This window comes from Protopterus annectens, chromosome 3.part1 (genome assembly GCF_019279795.1).
Source record: "Protopterus annectens isolate FY-2018-M chromosome 3.part1, PAN1.0, whole genome shotgun sequence".
Classification (NCBI taxonomy): Eukaryota; Metazoa; Chordata; order Ceratodontiformes; family Protopteridae; genus Protopterus; species Protopterus annectens.
Genome location: NC_056732.1, coordinates 1,584,851,628 through 1,584,870,389, shown reverse-complemented (window position 1 = coordinate 1,584,870,389; position 18,762 = coordinate 1,584,851,628). Strand labels below are relative to the sequence as shown.

At 44.9% G+C, this 18,762-nt stretch overlaps 1 protein-coding gene across 1 annotated transcript in view; it reads left to right on the top strand.

Moving 5' to 3' along the window:
* The window catches only part of LOC122797816 (msx2-interacting protein-like), a 222,269-nt gene that overhangs the window by 96,359 nt on the left and 107,148 nt on the right, over nt 1-18,762 (top strand). The gene's annotated exons all lie outside the window — the stretch shown is intronic.

Genomic DNA, 18,762 nt, shown 5'->3' with positions numbered 1-18,762 from the left:
TCATAGCAGTGCTAAGATGCCTAGGGTATTCTGTGAACGAAATAAAGTCCAGTCTAGTACCCTCTCAAGACATGTGCTTTCTGGGTGTGAGACTGAATACAGCAGCCCAGATGGCCTTTTTAACCCCGGACAAACAAAAGAATCTTTCCAGTTACTTCCATCAACTAACTTTTCAGTCCGGGCTGACTGCAAGGACAGTCCTTCAAGCCTTAGGGTTCATGGCATCTTGTATTCTGGTGCTTCCCAATGCCAAACTGCATATGAGGAAGCTGCAATGGTATCTCAAAAATGTGTGGACACAGCACTGCCAGGATTTGGACACTGTCATTCAAATAATACCTTGCATTCAAAAAGAATTGTTGTGGTGGGCTCAGGAATGTCACCTAAACAAGGGACTCTCTGTGACCCGGCCAGAGGAGAGTCAGATTTTAACGACAGATGCCTCGGACATTGCTTGGGGAGCTCATCTAAATGGAAAGTGGATACAAGACAAGTGGCCTGCCAGACTACAGCATCTACATATCAACATGAAGGAGATGTTAGCAGTTCAGTTTGCATTAATGACTTTCAAGGAGTTACTTCTTCCAGGGCAGGTGTTGATTCTAACAGACAACACGACTGTCATGTGGTACATCAACAAACAAGGGGGAACACATTCTTACCCATTGTGCAGGCAAGCAATGATTTTATGTGAGACTGCGCTCAGCTTGCAACTAACTCTTCAGGCAAGGTTTCTGCCGGGAGCACAGAACTCCTTAGCAGATGTGTTAAGCAGACAAATCATGGATCCCCACGAGTGGAAACTGGATCTTCATGTATTTCAAAAGTTGACAGTGTCATGGGGAACTCCAGACATAGATCTGTTCGCTTCTCCACTAAACCACCAGCTGCCAAAGTTTTGCACAAAGAAGTTTCATCACACAGCTTGGAAAGTGGACGCTCTGTCTTTCAGTTGGAAAAATCTTCATGTGTATGCGTTTCCACCTCTGCCTCTTCTTCCAAAAGTGCTTCTAAAGGTCAGACAAGACAAGCCAAGGATGATTTTAATAGCTCCAGATTGGCCTCGGCAGCACTGGTACCCATTACTGAGGAGTCTGGTAAGGAAGCCTCCATGGCCTTTACCCTTGATTCCTCACCTGTTGTCTCAGAGAGAAGGTCACCTGCTCAATGTCAAGCTTCACTCTCTTCATCTAACAGCCTGGCATATTCTGTGTTGAAACACAGCAGGTCTCAACTTCCTCAACAAGTTTTAAATGTGATTATGGAAGCTAGAAGACCTAGTACAAGGAAAGTGTAATGCAGAAAAATGGAAGAGATTTTATTTTGGAGTGCAGCACAGAATTTGGAGATTTCTGAGCCTAATTTGAGTGTGGCTCTTCAATATCTTACTGAGTTATTGGACAAAGGTTTGTCCTTCTCTTCCATTAAGATTCATGCTGCAGCAATTTCAGCTCACTATGATTGTGACCCACCATTGTTTTCGCATCCTTTGTTCAAGCAGTTTCTTAGAGGGCAAAGAATATAAGACCCCCGTAGAGCTCCTACTCCTGCTTGGGATCTCAATTTTGTGTTGGAAAAACTTACTCTACAACCTTTTGAGCCTGCGGCTACTGCTGAATTGAAATACTTGTCATGGAAGACTGCTTTTCTGTTGGCTATTACTTCTGCAAGAAGGGTTTCTGAGTTGCAGGCCCTTATGGCAGTAGAGCCTTTTTTGATTTTCCATAAGGATAGGGTATCATTACGTACTAATCCTTCCTTTATGCCTAAGGTGGTTTCTAGTGTGGCTTTAAACCAAACTATTCATTTGCCTACTTTCTATGCAGATCCCCAAAATAAGGGGGAAAAGATTTTACACACTTTAGATGTACATAGGCAGTTGCGTTATTATTTAAGCAGGACTAAGGATTTCAGGCAGTCTCAGCAATTGTTTGTTTCTTTTGCTTTGAGTTCTCAGGGCAAGCCTGTATCTAAGCAAACTATTTCTAAGTGGATTGGGTTTTGCATTTCATTTTGTTACTCCCATCATGGCAAGGAGATTCCAGCTGGGATTAGGCCTCATTCCACTAGGGCTACTGCCACTTCAACAGCATTTCTAAGGGGGGTGGCAACTAAGGAAATTTTGGAGGCAGCTACTTGGAGTTCAGTGCATACTTTCTCTAAGCATTACCACCTTCCTCTCTACTCTAAATCTAGGGCTGGTTTTGCCACAGCTATTTTGCAAGGCATGTTGACAGCTCCTGCTTCCTTATGATTTGCCAGCCTCCCTTACCTCTGCTTTGGGATTCTACCCAATGGTTAGGACTGCAGCAATGTGGAATGAAGAACATAGTACAGTTTTGTACCTACCATAAATGTAGATGTTCGAGGATCCACATTGCTGCAGTCCAATTTACCCTCCCTCCTTCCCCTCTGTGTTTAGGGGTGGTGGTGTGGGCTATATATATATATATATATATATATATATATATATATATATATTCTTGTACATTTGTATATATTGTATATGTTTGATGCAGGGCGTTTGATGCAGGGCTTTTTGGTGTTTTGGTTTGGGCCTTGTCTTTTTAGGGTCTTCTGACATCCGGGGCAAGAAAAGACTGAGGATATGACATCGGTCATGCGCATTAGTACCCTGACGTCCTGACATCAGTCTAATGCGCCTTGACCGACGTCAGCCATATACTTTGGTATTCGGGCCGACTGGACAGCGGACTACCCAATGGTTAGGACTGCAGCAATGTGGATCCTCGAACATCTACATTTATGGTAGGTACAAAACTGTACTTTCTTTAGAGGTGTCAGTGGAACCGGTGGTTCTGACGGAGGCCTCTCTGGAGACCCAGGGAGAAACTTTGATTTTACAGGATGTGGCCTCCCAGGAGGCAGGGCAGGCTGTAGGGGCTTCTCAAGTAACTGTACTCCCCTCCCTTTCTAAGGGGTCTAGGCCCTCTCTTTCTGCTTCCAAGGCTTCTCCTAGAGGCAGATCTACTTTAGCTTCGGTGGGTGTCACTCCCAGTTCTTCAGGTGCTGTGCCCAAGAAGCACATGCTCAAAATGGCAGAGGATTTAATTACTTTAATTAGAGGCTCTATGCCCCCTCCTGATAAGAGGCCTAGGATGGAACCTGTGTTGGGGAATTATGAGCAGGCTTGGATGTGTCTGAGTCTTGGCTGAAGACTTGCAGGAGTATTCTCATTATTCTGATTCTGATATGGATGATTCCACTCCTTCTGCTTCTCCTCCTGAGGATTTTTCTTTTTCAGAGACCCTTCACTCCATGAGAGAGCATTTTAAATGGGAAGGTCAGGATTTCTCTGATTCAGGAAAAGGCTTAGGGAATTTTAGTTTTTACCCCAGCATAGGCCTTTAGCTATTCCTCCTGTTCTGAATGTGGTGGAAGATGTGTTTGCGGAGGCTTCTCTTAATCCTGATTCTTTGCCTCCTGCTCCTGTTAAACCGGATAGGTATTACAGGGTGCCTGAAGCTCATAAGTATCTTTTTAAGAGTCCTAGGGCAGACCCAGAAACTGTTAGCCAGGGGCCTAAGGGTGTTAAGGCTTCTGTAGTCAAAAATCCGGTTCCTGCAGATAGAGGCCAGGGCCTTGGATAGATGGGGAAAGAAAGTTTATACTTCTTCCACTCTAGCCATGAGAGCTTTGAATTGCCAGTTTCACATGTTGAAATATCAAAATTATCTCCTTTCTCAGTTGAAATCTAAGGTTGATGCCCTGGCGGAAGGTATTGACTGTAAAGAGTTACAAGATTTAGTGCATGTTTCTGAGCAGGTGGGTAAGCATTCTTTGCATTGTGGTTTTGATGCTGTACAGGCCTCGTCTAGGGTGGCTGCCACTGGGTCAGTTCTAAGCAGGCATGCCTGGCTGAGGGATCAAAATTTATCAGACCATGTTAAAACTAGGATTTTGGATGCCCCTTTGCAATCTGATGTCTTGTTTGGTTCTCCTGTTGAGGCAGTTTTAAAGAAAATGGAAGATAAAGCTAAGTCTATGCAGACTGTTAAAGATTTTTTGCAGGTTCAGCCTCCAAAGTTTAGTAGAAATTGGCCTACTAAAGGGTGGACGTATCCTTCTTATGATTCCCAGTCTAGGGGTAGATCTAGACGTGGCAGGGGCAGAGGTCAGGGCTCTTTCAGGCCCAGGACAGTGAGTTCTCCTGCACAGTCTTCAAGTGAGGGCAGGGGTCAGTCCTTTCGTAAACAGACCCAATGACCCACCTTTTCGGCTGCCAGAACCTTCTCGCCTGGCAGCACCTTTGGGAGGAAGGTTGGCACTTTTCAAAGAAAATTGGAGTTTGATTACCCAAGACAAATGGGTACTGGATATCATACATCACGGTTACAGATTTTATTTCCATACCTTGCCTCCTTTCAAAGGCATGCCAGACATTCCTCCTCAACAAAGAATAGAGGCTCACAAGCAAATTTCACTGCTACTCCAAATAGGGGCCATACAGCCGGTTCCTTTGCCAGAAAGGGGTCTAGGATTTTATTCTCGCCTGTTCCTAGTCCCAAAGAAGGGGAACACGTGGAGACCAATTTTGGATTTGTCTATCCTCAACACTTATCTGGACATTCCCAAGTTCAAAATGTTGACGTTGCAGCAGCTTTTGCCTCTGCTGGGCAAAGATCATTGGATGGTAACTTTGGATCTCAAGGAGGCTTACCTTCATGTTCCTATCAGACTAAGTTGCAGGAAGTATCTGTTTCGAGCTGGGACTTCTCACTATCAGTTCTCTGCATTGCCCTTTGGCTTATCTACTGCGCCCAGAGTGTTCACGAAAGTTCTAGCTCCAGTGATAGCTTTCTTCAGGCTAAAAGGAATACAGATCTATCCTTATTTGGACGACTGCCTGATTCTGGCTCAAGGAAGGGAAGAGCTTCTTCATCATTTGGAATATGTGATAGCAGTGCTAAGATGCCTGGGGTATTCTGTGAACGAAATAAAGTCCAGTCTAGTACCCTCTCAAGACATGTGCTTTCTGGGTGTGAGACTGAATACAGCATCCCAGATGGCCTTTTTAACCCCGGACAAACAAAAGAGTCTATCCCTTTACTTCCATCAGCTATCTCATCAGTCCGGGCTGACTGCAAGGACAGTCCTTCAAGCCTTAGGGTTCATGGCATCTTGTATTCTGGTGCTTCCCAATGCCAAACTGCATATGAGGAAGCTACAATGGTATCTCAAAAATGTATGGACACAGCACTGCCAGGATTTGGACACTGTCATTCAAATAATACCTTGCATTCAAAAGGAATTTTTGTGGTGGGCTCAGGAATGTCACCTAAAGAAGGGACTCTCTGTGACCCGGCCAGAGGTGAGTCAGATTTTAACGACAGATGCCTCAGACAAAGCTTGGGGAGCTCATCTAAACGGAAAGTGGATACAAGACAAGTGGCCTGCCAGACTACAACATCTACATATCAACATGAAGGAGATGTTAGCAGTCCAGTTTGCATTAATAGCTTTCAAGGATTTACTTCTTCCAGGGCAGGTGTTGATTCTAACAGACAACACAACTGTCATGTGGTACATCAACAAGCAAGGGGGAACACATTCTTATCCTCTATGCAGGCAAGCAATGATTTTGTGGGAGACTGCTCTCAGTTTACAACTAAGTCTTCAGGCAAGGTTTCTGCCGGGAGCACAGAACTCCTTAGCAGATGTGTTAAGCAGACAAATCATGGATCCCCACAAGTGGAAACTGGATCTTCATGTATTTCAGAAATTGACAGTGTCCTGGGGAACTCCAGACATAGATCTGTTAAACTTCTCCACTAAACAACCAGCTGCCAAAGTTTTGCACAAAGCGGTTTCATCACACAGCTTGGAAAGTGGATGCTCTTTCTTTCAGTTGGAAAAATCTTCATGTGTATGCCTTTCCACCTCTGCCTCTCCTCCCAAAGGTACTTCTGAAGGTCAGACAGGACAAGCCAAGGATGATTTTGATAGCTCCAGATTGGCCTCGACAGCACTGGTACCCACTACTGAGAAGTCTAGTACGGAAGCCTCCATGGCCTTTGCCTTAGATGCCACATCTGTTGTCCCAGGAGGACAGTCATTTCCTCAATGTCAAACTTCACTCTCTTCAGCTAACAGCATGGCATATTCTGTTTTAAACCATAGAAGGTCTCAACTTCCACAACAAGTTTTGAATGTGATTTTGGAAGCTAGAAGGCCTAGTACAAGGAAGGTGTACGCAGATAAATGGAAGAGATTTTTATTTTGGAGTGCAGCTAAGGATTTGGATGTTTCTGAGCCTGATTTAAGTGTGGCTCTTCAATATCTTACTGAGTTATTGGACAAAGGTTTGTCCTTCTCTTCTATTAAGATTCATGCTGCAGCATTTCAGCTCACTACGATTGTGACCCACCATTGTTTTCTCATCCTTTATTTAAGCAATTTCTCAGAGGGGCAAAGAATATAAGACCCCCACGAAGAGCTCCTACTCCTGCTTGGGATCTCAATTTTGTGTTGGAGAAACTCACTCTACAACCTTTTGAGCCTGCAGCTACTGCTGAGTTGAAATATTTGTCATGGAAGACTGCTTTTTTGTTGGCCGTTACCTCTGCAAGAAGGGTTTCTGAATTGCAGGCCCTTATGGCAGTTGAGCCTTTCTTAATTTTTCACAAGGATAGGGTATCTTTACGTACCAATCCCTCCTTTATGCCTAAAGTGGTTTCTAGTGTGGCTTTAAACCAAACTATTCATTTGCCTACTTTTTATGCAAATCCCCAAACTAAGGGGGAAAAGATTTTGCACACCTTAGATGTTCACAGGCAGTTGCGATATTATTTGGACAGAACTAAAGGGTTCAGACAATCTCAGCAGTTATTAGTTTCTTTTGCTTTGTGCTCTCAGGGCAAGCCTGTGTCAAAACAAACTATTTCTAAGTGGATTGGATTTTGCATTGCTTTCTGTTATTCCCATCATGGCAAAGAGATTCCAGCTGGGATTAGACCTCATTCCACTAGGGCTACTGCCACTTCAACAGCTTTTTGAGGGGTGGCTACTAAGGATATTTTGGAGGCAGCCACTTGGAGTTCAGTGCATACCTTCTCTAGGCATTACCACCTTCCCTTGTACTCTAAATCCAGGGCTGGTTTTGCCACTGCTGTGTTGCAGGGCATTTTGGCAGCTCCTGCTTCATTATAGTTTAGCCATCCTCCCTTACCTCTGCTTTGGGATTCTACCCAAGTGTTAGGACTGCAGCAATGTGAGATGAAGAACATAGTACAGTTTTGTACCTACCATAAATGTAGATGTTCGAAGATCCACATTGCTGCAGTCCAATTTACCCTCCCTCCTTCCCTTCTGTTGTTTGAGGTGGTTGTGTGGGTTGGGTTATCCATCTGAGGTTAACTGCATTTTGTATATTGCATTTTGTATATATTGTATATATTATACATATTTTTGGTGTTAGACTAGCTGTTTGTTTAGTTGTGGTCTTTGAGTTTGGACCTTGACCTTTCTTTTGGGTCTTCTGACATCTGGGGCAAGAAAAGACTGAGGATATGACGTCGGTCATGCGCATTTGTACCCTGACGTTCTGATGTCAGTCAAATGCGCCCTGACCGACGTCAGCCTTATACTCTGATATTCGGGCCGAATGAGGGACAGCGGACTACCCAAGTGTTAGGACTGCAGCAATGTGGATCTTCGAACATCTACATTTATGGTAGGTACAAAACTGTACTTTTTTTCTTGCCTCAGTGGTTTACCGGATGTCAGAAAAAGTGAATAACTGTATTTCTTGTGGGAAACAGATACCGCATAGAGATTATCATACTTTGTGTATTCCTTGTTTGGGGCCTGAGCACAACGTTGTTGGGTGTCGCTTTTGTGCTAGGTTCAATAAGCGCACTATTAAGCGAAGGTTAGATTGTGCCAGGTTGGTCTTCGGGAAGCGATGCAATTATAATATGCCGTCGGATGCTCCGGCCGCTTCTTCAAGAAGCGCAAAGACAAAGCAGCTAAACCCAGGCAAGAAGAGTCGTCCGTGCGGACGCCCGGTTCTTTAGAGGCGTCAGTGGAACCGTGGTTCCGCGGAGGCTTCTCTGGAGTCCCAGGGGAGACTTTGATATTGCAGGATGTGGCCTCTCAGGAGGCAGGTCAGGCTGAAGGGCTTCTCAGGTTACTGTACTCCCTCCTTCCTAGGGTGGTTAGGCCCTCTCCTTCTGATGTCCTTCATGGATGCATCTGCAGTCATAACAAGTGGGTTGTCCTGTCGTCAGGCAGCCCTGCAGTCGGCCGGATTCCAAAGTCGGGTCCGGCTTCGGCTGATGTCGCACTTCACCCGGCGTCATCTCTGCTGGTCTCGGGTATAAAGGCATCAGCCGGCGCCATTTTCTTCAGTCTTTCTTGCCGTGGCCAAGCAGAAGCTGTTCAAGTGCCGGTCGGTCGGATCCAGAGATTTCTACTACCGAATACTACTTGAAGACTTCTAAAAGCTAAGTACCCGTTGGGGACTCTTTCTTGCCTCAGCCGATGTCAGAAAAAGTCAATAACTGTTTAACTTGTGGGAAACAAATACCTCAAAGATTTCCACTCTTACTGTTTGCCTTGTTTAGGCCCAGACCAAGACGTAGCAGCCTGTTCGGCCTGTGCTTCCTTCAACCGACGAACGCTTAGCCGTCGGTCGGAGTTTTCTGAACAGTTTTTCGGTTCTGAATTTGCGTACATTATGCCGTCGGATCCTCCGACTACCCAAATTGTTAAGAAACGCAAAGAAAAAGACCGACACTCGCGGTCCACGGTTTCGGCCGAAACCATGGTGAAGCAAACCGCGAGTGTCTGTTTCGGCCGAAACCGAGAAAACTGTTCAAAGCACAGCTGAATCTTTGACTACTTCTGAGGTTCCTGCTACCTTACTTGAATCGGCCTCTGAAATTTTACCTACTACAGTGGCTTCTAGTGAATTATCAGACACCATCCCTTTGGATGTCTCTACCCCAGCACGTGGTGCTGCTAGGCCTCCTGCAGCCATGTCCATTAAGGCCTTTGCCAGGGCTAAAGCAGCCAAGTCTACTAAATCAGTGCCTGTTAAACCCCCCTCAACCAGGCCTACTTCTAGTTCACAAATGCTTACTCTGGCAGAAGATTTAATATCCTTAATTAGGGGATCTCAATCTCACCCAGACAGGGCCTCTCAGCCCCCAGAGAAGAGACCTAGGGCAGAGCCCCCCGAGCCTGTGTCCTCTGATGATTCTGCGGATGACTCAGATATTACAGACCAGCCAGAGGCTCCTTTCTCCAATTATGAAGACTCAGATGCTGAAGAATCCATTCCAGCTGCTTCTCCACCAGAAGAATTCTCCTTTGGGGAAACCTTACATGCCATGCGAGAACAATTCCAATGGCAGCAACAGGATTTCTCAGACTCCAGAAAAAGACTTAGGACTTTTCTGCACCTTCCACAACACAGGCCCTTAGCTATACCTCCTGTCCTCCCTGTTGTGGACGATGCCTTTAATGATGTCTGCTCTGCACCAGATTCCTTACCTCCAGCCCCTGCCAAACCAGACAGATTTTACAGGGTACCAGACACGCATCATCACCTATACAAGGCCCCTCTTGCAGACCCCGAAACTATATCCCAGGGGCCTAAGGCAGTAGCCTCTACCACAGCAAAAAACCCTATTCCTTCTGAAAGGGAAGCCAGGTCTTTAGACAGATGGGGCAAAAAAGTTTATACCTCAGCTACTCTCTCAGCTAGAGCTTTAAACTGTCAGTTTCACATGATACAATACCAAGAGTTTATGCTTGATCAGTTAACTAAAAAACTATCCTCTGACTACTCTATAGATAAGAAATATGTATTAGAAATGGTAAATAACATACAACAGGTTAGTAACCATTCCTTAAAATGTGGCTATGATGCACTGGAGGCTTCATTTAGATCAGCCATGACTGGCACAGTGATAAGAAGACATGCATGGCTGAAGGAACAAGTCTTACCGGAACATGTTAAATCTAAGTTATTAGATGCTCCTATGGATAAGACCAGTTTGTTTGGTACACCTGCCCAGCAGGTAATGAGGAAAATGGAAGAAAAGGCAAAATCTGTTCAAACGGTTAAAGATTTCTTGCAGGTTCAGCCACCAAGGTTTAGCAGGAACTGGCCTGCCAAAAATTGGTCCTTTCCTGACTCCACAAGATCCCAAAGGGGCAGGAATAGACGTTCCAGAGGCAGAAACCAATCCAGAGGAGGTGCCTACAGAGGACGACAGTGGCAAGGTAATAACAGAGGCAGACTCAGCCACTACCACTACAACAGCACAATCACAGTGACTTAACTCTACATCCGCCTACCAGGGAACAAATAGCAGCTCCATTAGGCGGAAAATTAACCTTATTTTTGAAAAACTGGCACTACATCACAAAAGACAAGTGGATTTTGCAAACCATACACCAAGGTTACCGGTTCCACTTTCACACACTACCAGTCAAAAGAGGAATGCCAAACCTGCCTCCAAATCAAAAAACAGAAGCTCTACAGCAGATAATGCAATTAGCAAAGATGAGAGCTGTGGAAAGAGTGCCAATAACAGAACAAGGCAAAGGATTTTACTCCAGACTATTCCTAGTTCCAAGAAAGGAAAAAAGTTGGAGACCTATTCTCGACCTGTCCACCTTAAATACATACATCATTGTCCCAAAATTCAAAATGCTGACCCTACAGCAACTTCTTCCCATGCTGGGCAAGGAGTGTTGGCTGGTAACTCTAGATCTCAAGGAGGCATACCTGCACGTCCCCATTCGACCAATTTGCAGAAGATACCTCAGATTTCTTGCAGGATCAGAGCATTATCAATTCTCAGCATTGCCCTTTGGCTTATCTACTGCGCCCAGAGTATTCACAAAATGCCTGGCATCAGTAATCGCCCACTGCAGACTACAGGGAATCCAAATTTATCCATACCTGGACGACTGCCTGCTACAAGGGGACAACAAAAGCAAGCTGACAACAGATTTACAAAGGGTCATTTACTTGCTACAAGCACTGGGATACACAGTCAATTTGCAAAAGTCAAGGCTGTTACCATCCCAAACAAGGACATTCCTGAGCGCGGAATTGGACACTGTAAAACAAATGGCATTCCTAACCGCAGAAAAACAAAAAGAACTCCCTCTTTACTTCTTGGCTCTAACAAAACAGAACAAGTTAACAGCAAGAAAAGTCCTTCAGGCCTTGGGCTACATGGCATCATGCATAATCTTGGTTCCACATGCCAGACTACATATGAGAAAACTACAGTGGTACCTAAGGAGTTTATGGTCCCAACACAGGCACAGCCTAGAAGCGGAAATTCCACTGATCCCATGCCTAAAACAGGAGTTCCTATGGTGGGCACAAGCATGCCAGTCAAACCCAGGCCTACCCTTTCGCAGCTATCAAGCAAGCCAGACCATCACAACAGACGCCTCAGACCTAGGATGGGGGGCTCACATGCTGGACAAATGCGTACAAGGATTGTGGACGCAGGATCAACTCCACCTGCACATCAACCTAAAAGAAATGCTGGCAGTAAAACTGGCAATCCAAAAGTTCAGACCATTTCTCAGAGGGCCATTTGATAAGGACAGACAACACCACAGTCATGTGGTACATCAACAAGCAGGGAGGCACTCATTCATACCCCCTATGCAGAATGACTTTGGAGCTTTGGAACCTGGCACTCAGCTACAACATCCAGTTACAGGCAATATTTGTACCGGGAAAGGACAATACTCTAGCACACATATTGAGCAGAACCACATCGGATGCCCACGAATGGATGCTACACCCGGACATCTTCAAGACCATCTCAAAGAAATGGGGAAGTCCACAGATAGATCTATTCGCTTCCCCTCTCAATCACCAGAGATAGATCTATTCGCTTCCCCTCTCAATCACCAGCTCAAAAAATTTTGCACAAGGACATTCCACCCACTTGCATGGAAAGTGGATTCGCTCTCCTTCAGCTGGAAAGGTCTAACAGGATATGCATTTCCACCTCTTCCCTTGATACACAAGGTATTACTAAAAATCAAGGAGGAACGTCCAAGGATAACCCTGTTAGCTCCAAACTGGCCAAGACAACACTGGTACCCATTACTGAGGAGCATGTCTCTGGACAACATGTGGCCAATACCCCTGATGCCCTTGATGTTACCTCAGAACAACTACAGCATCATGCATCCAAACCTAAAAACGTTGCAACTGACTGCATGGCACATCACATAGCAGCAACTAACCCAGAACTTTCCCAAAGGGTTAAAGACATTATCCTTGAAGCTCGCAGACCTTCAACCAGAAGGAACTATGCAGGAAAATGGAAAAGGTTTGTCATTTGGAGCACTGAAAGAGGAAAAGATGTGTCATTATAGATATGGCTAACATTTTGGAGTATCTGGCAGAGCTTCTACATACAGGCCTGTCCTATTCCTCCATCAAGATACATGTGTCAGCTATTTCAGCAGAATACAGCTTTGATCCACCTGTCTTTTCACATCCTTTACTCAGGCAGTTCCTCAGAGGAATCAAGAATGTAAAACCTCCAAGGAAACCACCATTGCCAGCTTGGGATTTGAACTTTGTGCTAGAAAAATTGACACTCGCACCTTTCGAACCAGCAGCTACAGCGGACCTACAGCATCTATCGTGGAAAACTGCTTTCCTACTGGCAATAACCTCAGCAAGGAGGGTCTCTGAACTTCAGGCCCTAATGGCGGTACAGCCCTTCTTAATCTTCCACCAAGATAGTGTCCATGAGGACTAATCCTACTTTTATGCCTAAGGTGATATCCAGAGTGTCTTTAAACCAGGCAATCCACCTACCTACCTTCTTTCCCAACCCACAAAACAGAGGGGAAAGAATGCTGCATTCCTTGGATGTACATAGACAGTTACGCTACTACCTGGACAGAACAAAAAGTAGCAGAAAAACTGATCAGCTTTTTGTAGCCTATGCAACAGGAAAGGAAGGAAAAGCAATTTCCAAACAGACAATCTCCAAATGGATAGGAAATTGCATACAATTCTGTTACTCCTTCCATGGAAAACCAATTCCACAGAACATAAGGCCTCATTCTACAAGGGCAACAGCCACTACCACAGCCTTCCTACGAGGTGTGGCAACCTAGGACATTATTGAGGCGGCTACTTGGACCTCCGTGCATACATTTGCCAAGCATTATAACTTACCTTTGTACTCCAGATCCCGAGCAGGGTTTGCCACTGCTGTGCTGCAAGGGATCCTAACCACACCATAATCTAAATTTTTTCCTCCTCCCTTAGTTGGCTATGGTATTCTACCCAGTTGTTATGACTGCAGATGCATCCATGAAGGACATAGTACAGTTTTGTACCTACCATAAATGTAGATGTCCGAACTGGATAGCATCTGCAGTCAGGATTACCCTCCCTCCTTCCCCTCTGTGGTACTCCTAGGGTATTTACCCTCTTAATAGCTAGCTAGTGGGGGGGAGTCTCTTATGGTGTATTTGTTTGTATATATGTACTTACATGCTTATTTTCTGAGTTTGCCTTCTATCCTTTTGGAAACATTGGCATTTATCCAAAAATTAGCCTTCCAGGAAGGGCATCTGGCATCTGGGGCAAGAAACACTGAAGAAAATGGCGTCTGCTGATGCCTTTATACCCGGAGACCAGCAGAGATGACGTCGGGTGAAGTGCGACATCAGCCGAAGCCGGACCCGGACTTTGGAATCCGGCCGACTGCAGGGCTGCCTGACGACAGGACAACCCAGTTGTTATGACTGCAGATGCTATCCAGTTCGGACATCTACATTTATGGTAGGTACAAAACTGTACTTTTCTAAGGCTTCTCCCAGAGGCAGGCCAGGTTTAGCTTCTGTTGGTGGCGCTCCTAGTTCTTCAGGATCTGTGCCCAAGAAGCACATGCTTAAAATGGCAGAAGATTTAATTACTTTGATTAGAGGTTCTTTGCCCCCTCCTGATAAGAGGCCTAGGGTGGAACCAGAGTTGGGGAGTTTGGAGCAGGCTTCGGATGTTTGAGTCTTCGGCTGAAGACTTGCAGGAGTATTCTCCTTATTCTGATGTGGATGATTCTACTCCTTCTGCTTCTCCTCCAGAGGATTTTTCTTTTTCAGAGACTCTTCATTCCATGAGGGAACATTTTAAGTGGGAAGGTCAGGACTTCTCTGATTCCAGGAAAAGGCTTAGGGAATTTTTGCTTTTACCCCAGCATAGGCCTTTGGCTATACCACCTGTTCTGGATGTTGTGGAAGATGTGTTTGCAGAGGCTTCACTTAATTCTGATTCTTTGCCTCCTGCTCCTGTTAAACCGGACAGGTATTACAGGGTGCCTGAAGCTCATAAATATCTTTATAAGAGTCCTAGGGCGGACCCAGAAACTGTTAGTCAGGGACCTAAGGGTGTCAAGGCCTCTGTTGTAAAAAATCCGGTTCCTCCAGATAGAGGCCAGGGCTTTGGATAGATGGGGAAAGAAAGTCTATACTTCTTTCACATTAGCTATGAGGGCTTTGAATTGCCAGTTTCACATGTTGAAATATCAAAACTATCTTCTTTCTCAATTGAAGTCTAAGGTTGATGCTCTGGCGGAAGGTATAGAGTGTAAAGAATTACAAGATTTGGTACATGTTTCTGAACAGGTGGGTAAGCACTCTTTGCAATGTGGTTTGGTGCTGTACAGGCCTCGTTTAGGGTGGCTGCCACTGGGTCAGTTCTTCGCAGGCACGCCTGGCTGATGGATCAGAATTTATCTGACCATGTTAAGACAAGGATTTTAGATGCTCCTTTACAGTCTGATGTGTTGTTTGGTTCACCTGTGGAGGCAGTCTTAAAGAAAATGGAAGACAAGGCTAAGTCTATGCAGACTGTTAAAGATTTTTTGCAAGTTCAGCCTCCGAAATTTAGTAGGAATTGGCCTGCTAAGGGGTGGACGTACCCTTCTTATGATTCACAGTCTAGGGGTAGATCTAGACGTGGTAGGGGCAGAGCTCAGGGCTCTTTCAGACCTAGAACAGGGAGTTCACCTGCACAGTCTTCGGGTGAGGGCAGGGGCCAGTCCTTTCGTAAACAGGCCCAATGACCCACCTTTTCAGCTGCCAGAAAGCCTTCTTGTCTGGCAGCACCTTTGGGAGGAAGGTTGGCACTCTTCAAGGAAAATTGGAGTTTAATTACCCAAGACAGATGGGTATTGGATATCATACACCAAGGTTACAAGTTTTATTTCCATACCTTGCCTCCTTTCAAAGGCATGCCAGACGTTCCTCCTCAGCAAAGAATAGAGGCTCACAAACAAATTTCTCTGCTGCTTCAAATAGGGGCCATACAGCCGGTCCCTCTACCAGAAGTAGGCCTAGGATTTTATTCTTGCCTGTTCCTAGTACCAAAGAAGGGGAACACGTGGAGACCAATTTTGGATTTATCTATCCTCAACACTTATCTGGACATTCCCAAGTTCAAAATGTTGACGTTACAACAGCTTTTACCTCTGCTGGGCAAAGATCACTGGATGGTGACTCTGGATCTCAGGAACATGAAGGTAAGCCTCCTTATCAGGCTAAGTTGCAGGAAGTATCTGCGTTTTCGGGCTGGGACTTCTCATTATCAGTTCTCTGCATTGCCCTTTGGCTTATCTACTGCGCCCAGAGTGTTCACGAAGGTTCTGACTCCAGTGATAGCTTTCGTCAGGCTAAAAGGAATACAGATCTATCCTTATTTGGACGATTGCCTGATTCTGGCTCAAGGAAGGGACGAACTTCATCATTTGCAATATGTGATAGCAGTGCTAAGATGCCTGGGGTATTCTGTGAACGAAATAAAGTCCAGTCTAGTACCCTCTCAGGACATGTGCTTTCTGCGTGTGAGACTGAATACAGCATCCCAGATGGCCTTTTTGACCCCGGACAAACAAAAGAATCTTTCCCTTTACTTCCATCAATTGTCTCATCAGTCCAGGCTGACTGCAAGGACAGTCCTTCAAGCCTTGGGGTTCATGGCATCTTGTATTCTGGTGCTTCCCAATGCCAAACTGCATATGAGGAAGCTACAATGGTATCTCAAAAATGTATGGACACAGCACTGCCAAGATATGGACACTGTCATTCAGATAATACCTTGCATTCAAAAGGAATTTTTGTGGTGGGCTCAGGAATGTCACCTAAACAAGGGACTCTCTGTTGCCCGGCCAGAGGCGAGTCAGATTCTAACGACAGATGCCTCAGACAAAGCTTGGGGAGCTCATCTAAATGGAAAGTGGATACAAGACACGTGGCCTGCCAGACTACAACATCTACATATCAACTTGAAGGAGATGTTAGCAGTTCAATTTGCATTAATAGCTTTCAAGGATTTACTTCTTCCAGGGCAGGTGTTGGTTCTAACAGACAACACAACTGTCATGTGGTACATCAACAAGCAAGGGGGAACACATTCTTATCCTCTATGCAGACAAGCAATGATTTTGTGGGAGACTGCTCTCAGTTTACAGCTAAATCTTCAGGCAAGGTTTCTGCCGAGCACAGAACTCCTTAGCAGATGTGTTGAGCAGGCAGTTATGGATCCCCACGAGTGGAAATTGGATCCTCATGTATTTCAGAAATTGACAGTGTCATGGGGAACTCCAGACATAGATCTGTTCGCTTCTCCACTAAACTACCAGCTGCCAAAGTTTTGCACAAAAAGGTTTCATCCCACAGCTTGGAAAGTGGATGCTCTTTCTTTCAATTGGAGCAATCTTCATGTGTATGCCTTTCCACCTCTGCCTCTCCTCCCAAAGGTACTCCTAAAGGTCAGACAGGACAAGCCAAAGATGATTTTAATAGCTCCAGATTGGCCTCGACAGCACTGGTACCCATTACTGAGAAGTCTGGTGCAGGAGCCTCCATGGCCTTTGCCTTCAATTCCACACCTGCTGTCTCAGGAGAACAGTCATTTACTCAATGTCAAACTTCACTCTCTTCACCTAACAGCCTGGCATATTCTGTTTTAAACCCTGGAGGGTCTCAGCTTCCACAGCAAGTTTTGAATGTTATTTTGGAGGCCAGAAGGCCTAGTACAAGGAAAGTGTACGCAGATAAATGGAAGAGATTTTTATTTTGGAGTGCAGCAAAGGAATTTGATGTTTCTATGCCTAATTTAAGTGTGGCTCTTCAATATCTTGCTGAGTTACTGGACAAAGGTTTGTCCTTCTCTTCTATTAAAGTTCATGCTGCAGCAATTTCTGCTCACTATGACTGTGACCCACCATTGTCTTCTCATCCTTTGTTTAAGCAATTCCTTAGAGGGGCAAAGAATATAAGACCCCCACGTAGAGCTCCTACTCCTGCTTGGGATCTCAATTTTGTGTTGGAGAAACTCACTCTACAACCTTTTGAGCCTGCAGCTACTGCCGAGTTGAAATATTTATCATGGAAGACTGCTTTTTTGTTGGCCATTACCTCTGCGAGAAGGGTTGCTGAATTACAGGCTCTTATGGCAGTTGAACCTTTCTTAATTTTCCATAAGGACAGAGTATCTTTGCGTACTAATCCTTCCTTTATGCCTAAAGTGGTTTCTAGTGTGGCTTTAAACCAAACTATTCATTTGCCTACTTTTTATGCAAACCCCCAAAATAAAGGGGAGAAGATTTTGCACACTTTAGATATACACAGGCAGTTGCGATATTATTTGAGCAGAACTAAAGGGTTCAGGCAGTCTCAGCAGTTATTTGTTTCATTTGCTCTGGGTTCTCAGGGCAAGCCTGTTTCAAAACAAACTATTTCTAAGTGGATTGGGTTTTGTATTGCTTTCTGTTATTCCCATCATGTTAAGGATATTCCAGCTGGGATTAGGCCTCATTCCACTAGGGCTACTGCCACTTCTACAGCTTTTTTAAGGGGGGTGGCAACTAAAGATATTTTAGAGGCAGCCACTTGGAGTTCAGTGCATATTTTCTCTAAGCATTACCACCTTCCTCTTTACTCTAAATCTAGGGCTGGTTTTGCCACTGCAGTATTACAGGGCATTTTGGCAGCACCTAATGCTTTATAGTTTTGCCATCCTCCCTTACCTCTGCTTTGGGATTCTACCCAAGTGTAAGGACTGCAGCAATGTGAGATGAAGAACATAGTACAGTTTTGTACCTACCATAAATGTAGATGTTCGAAGATCTACATTGCTGCAGTCCAATTTACCTTCCCTCCTTCCCCTCTGTAGTTAGAGGCGGTGGTGTGGTTTGGGTTGTAAATATTGTGGATATTGTATATATTGTACATATGATTAGTGCAAGGGTGGTTGGTTGTTTTGTTGTCTTTTGGTTTTGGCCTTTCTTTTTAGGGTCTTCTGACATCTGGGGCAAGAAAAGACTGAGGATATGACGTCGGTCATGCGCATTTGTACCCTGACGTCCTGATGTCAGTCTTAAGCGCCTTGACCGACGTCAGCCTTATACTTTGATATTTGGGCCGACCGAAGACAGCGGACTACCCAAGTGTAAGGACTGCAGCAATGTAGATCTTCGAACATCTACATTTATGGTAGGTACAAAACTGTACTTTTTATACCCCTGACAACCTAACGTCATTGAAGAAGCAACAGCAACCGACGCAGGTCCCAATACTTTGTTAATCAGGCTGACTGAGGGCAAACTGCCAGCAGATTACCCAAATGTAATGACTGTAACAGTGAGTACACTCTAACATCTACATTCATGGAAAGTGTACACAACTGTACTTTATGGTGTAAATTAAAACCACATGTCCTTTTGCTTTCATTCA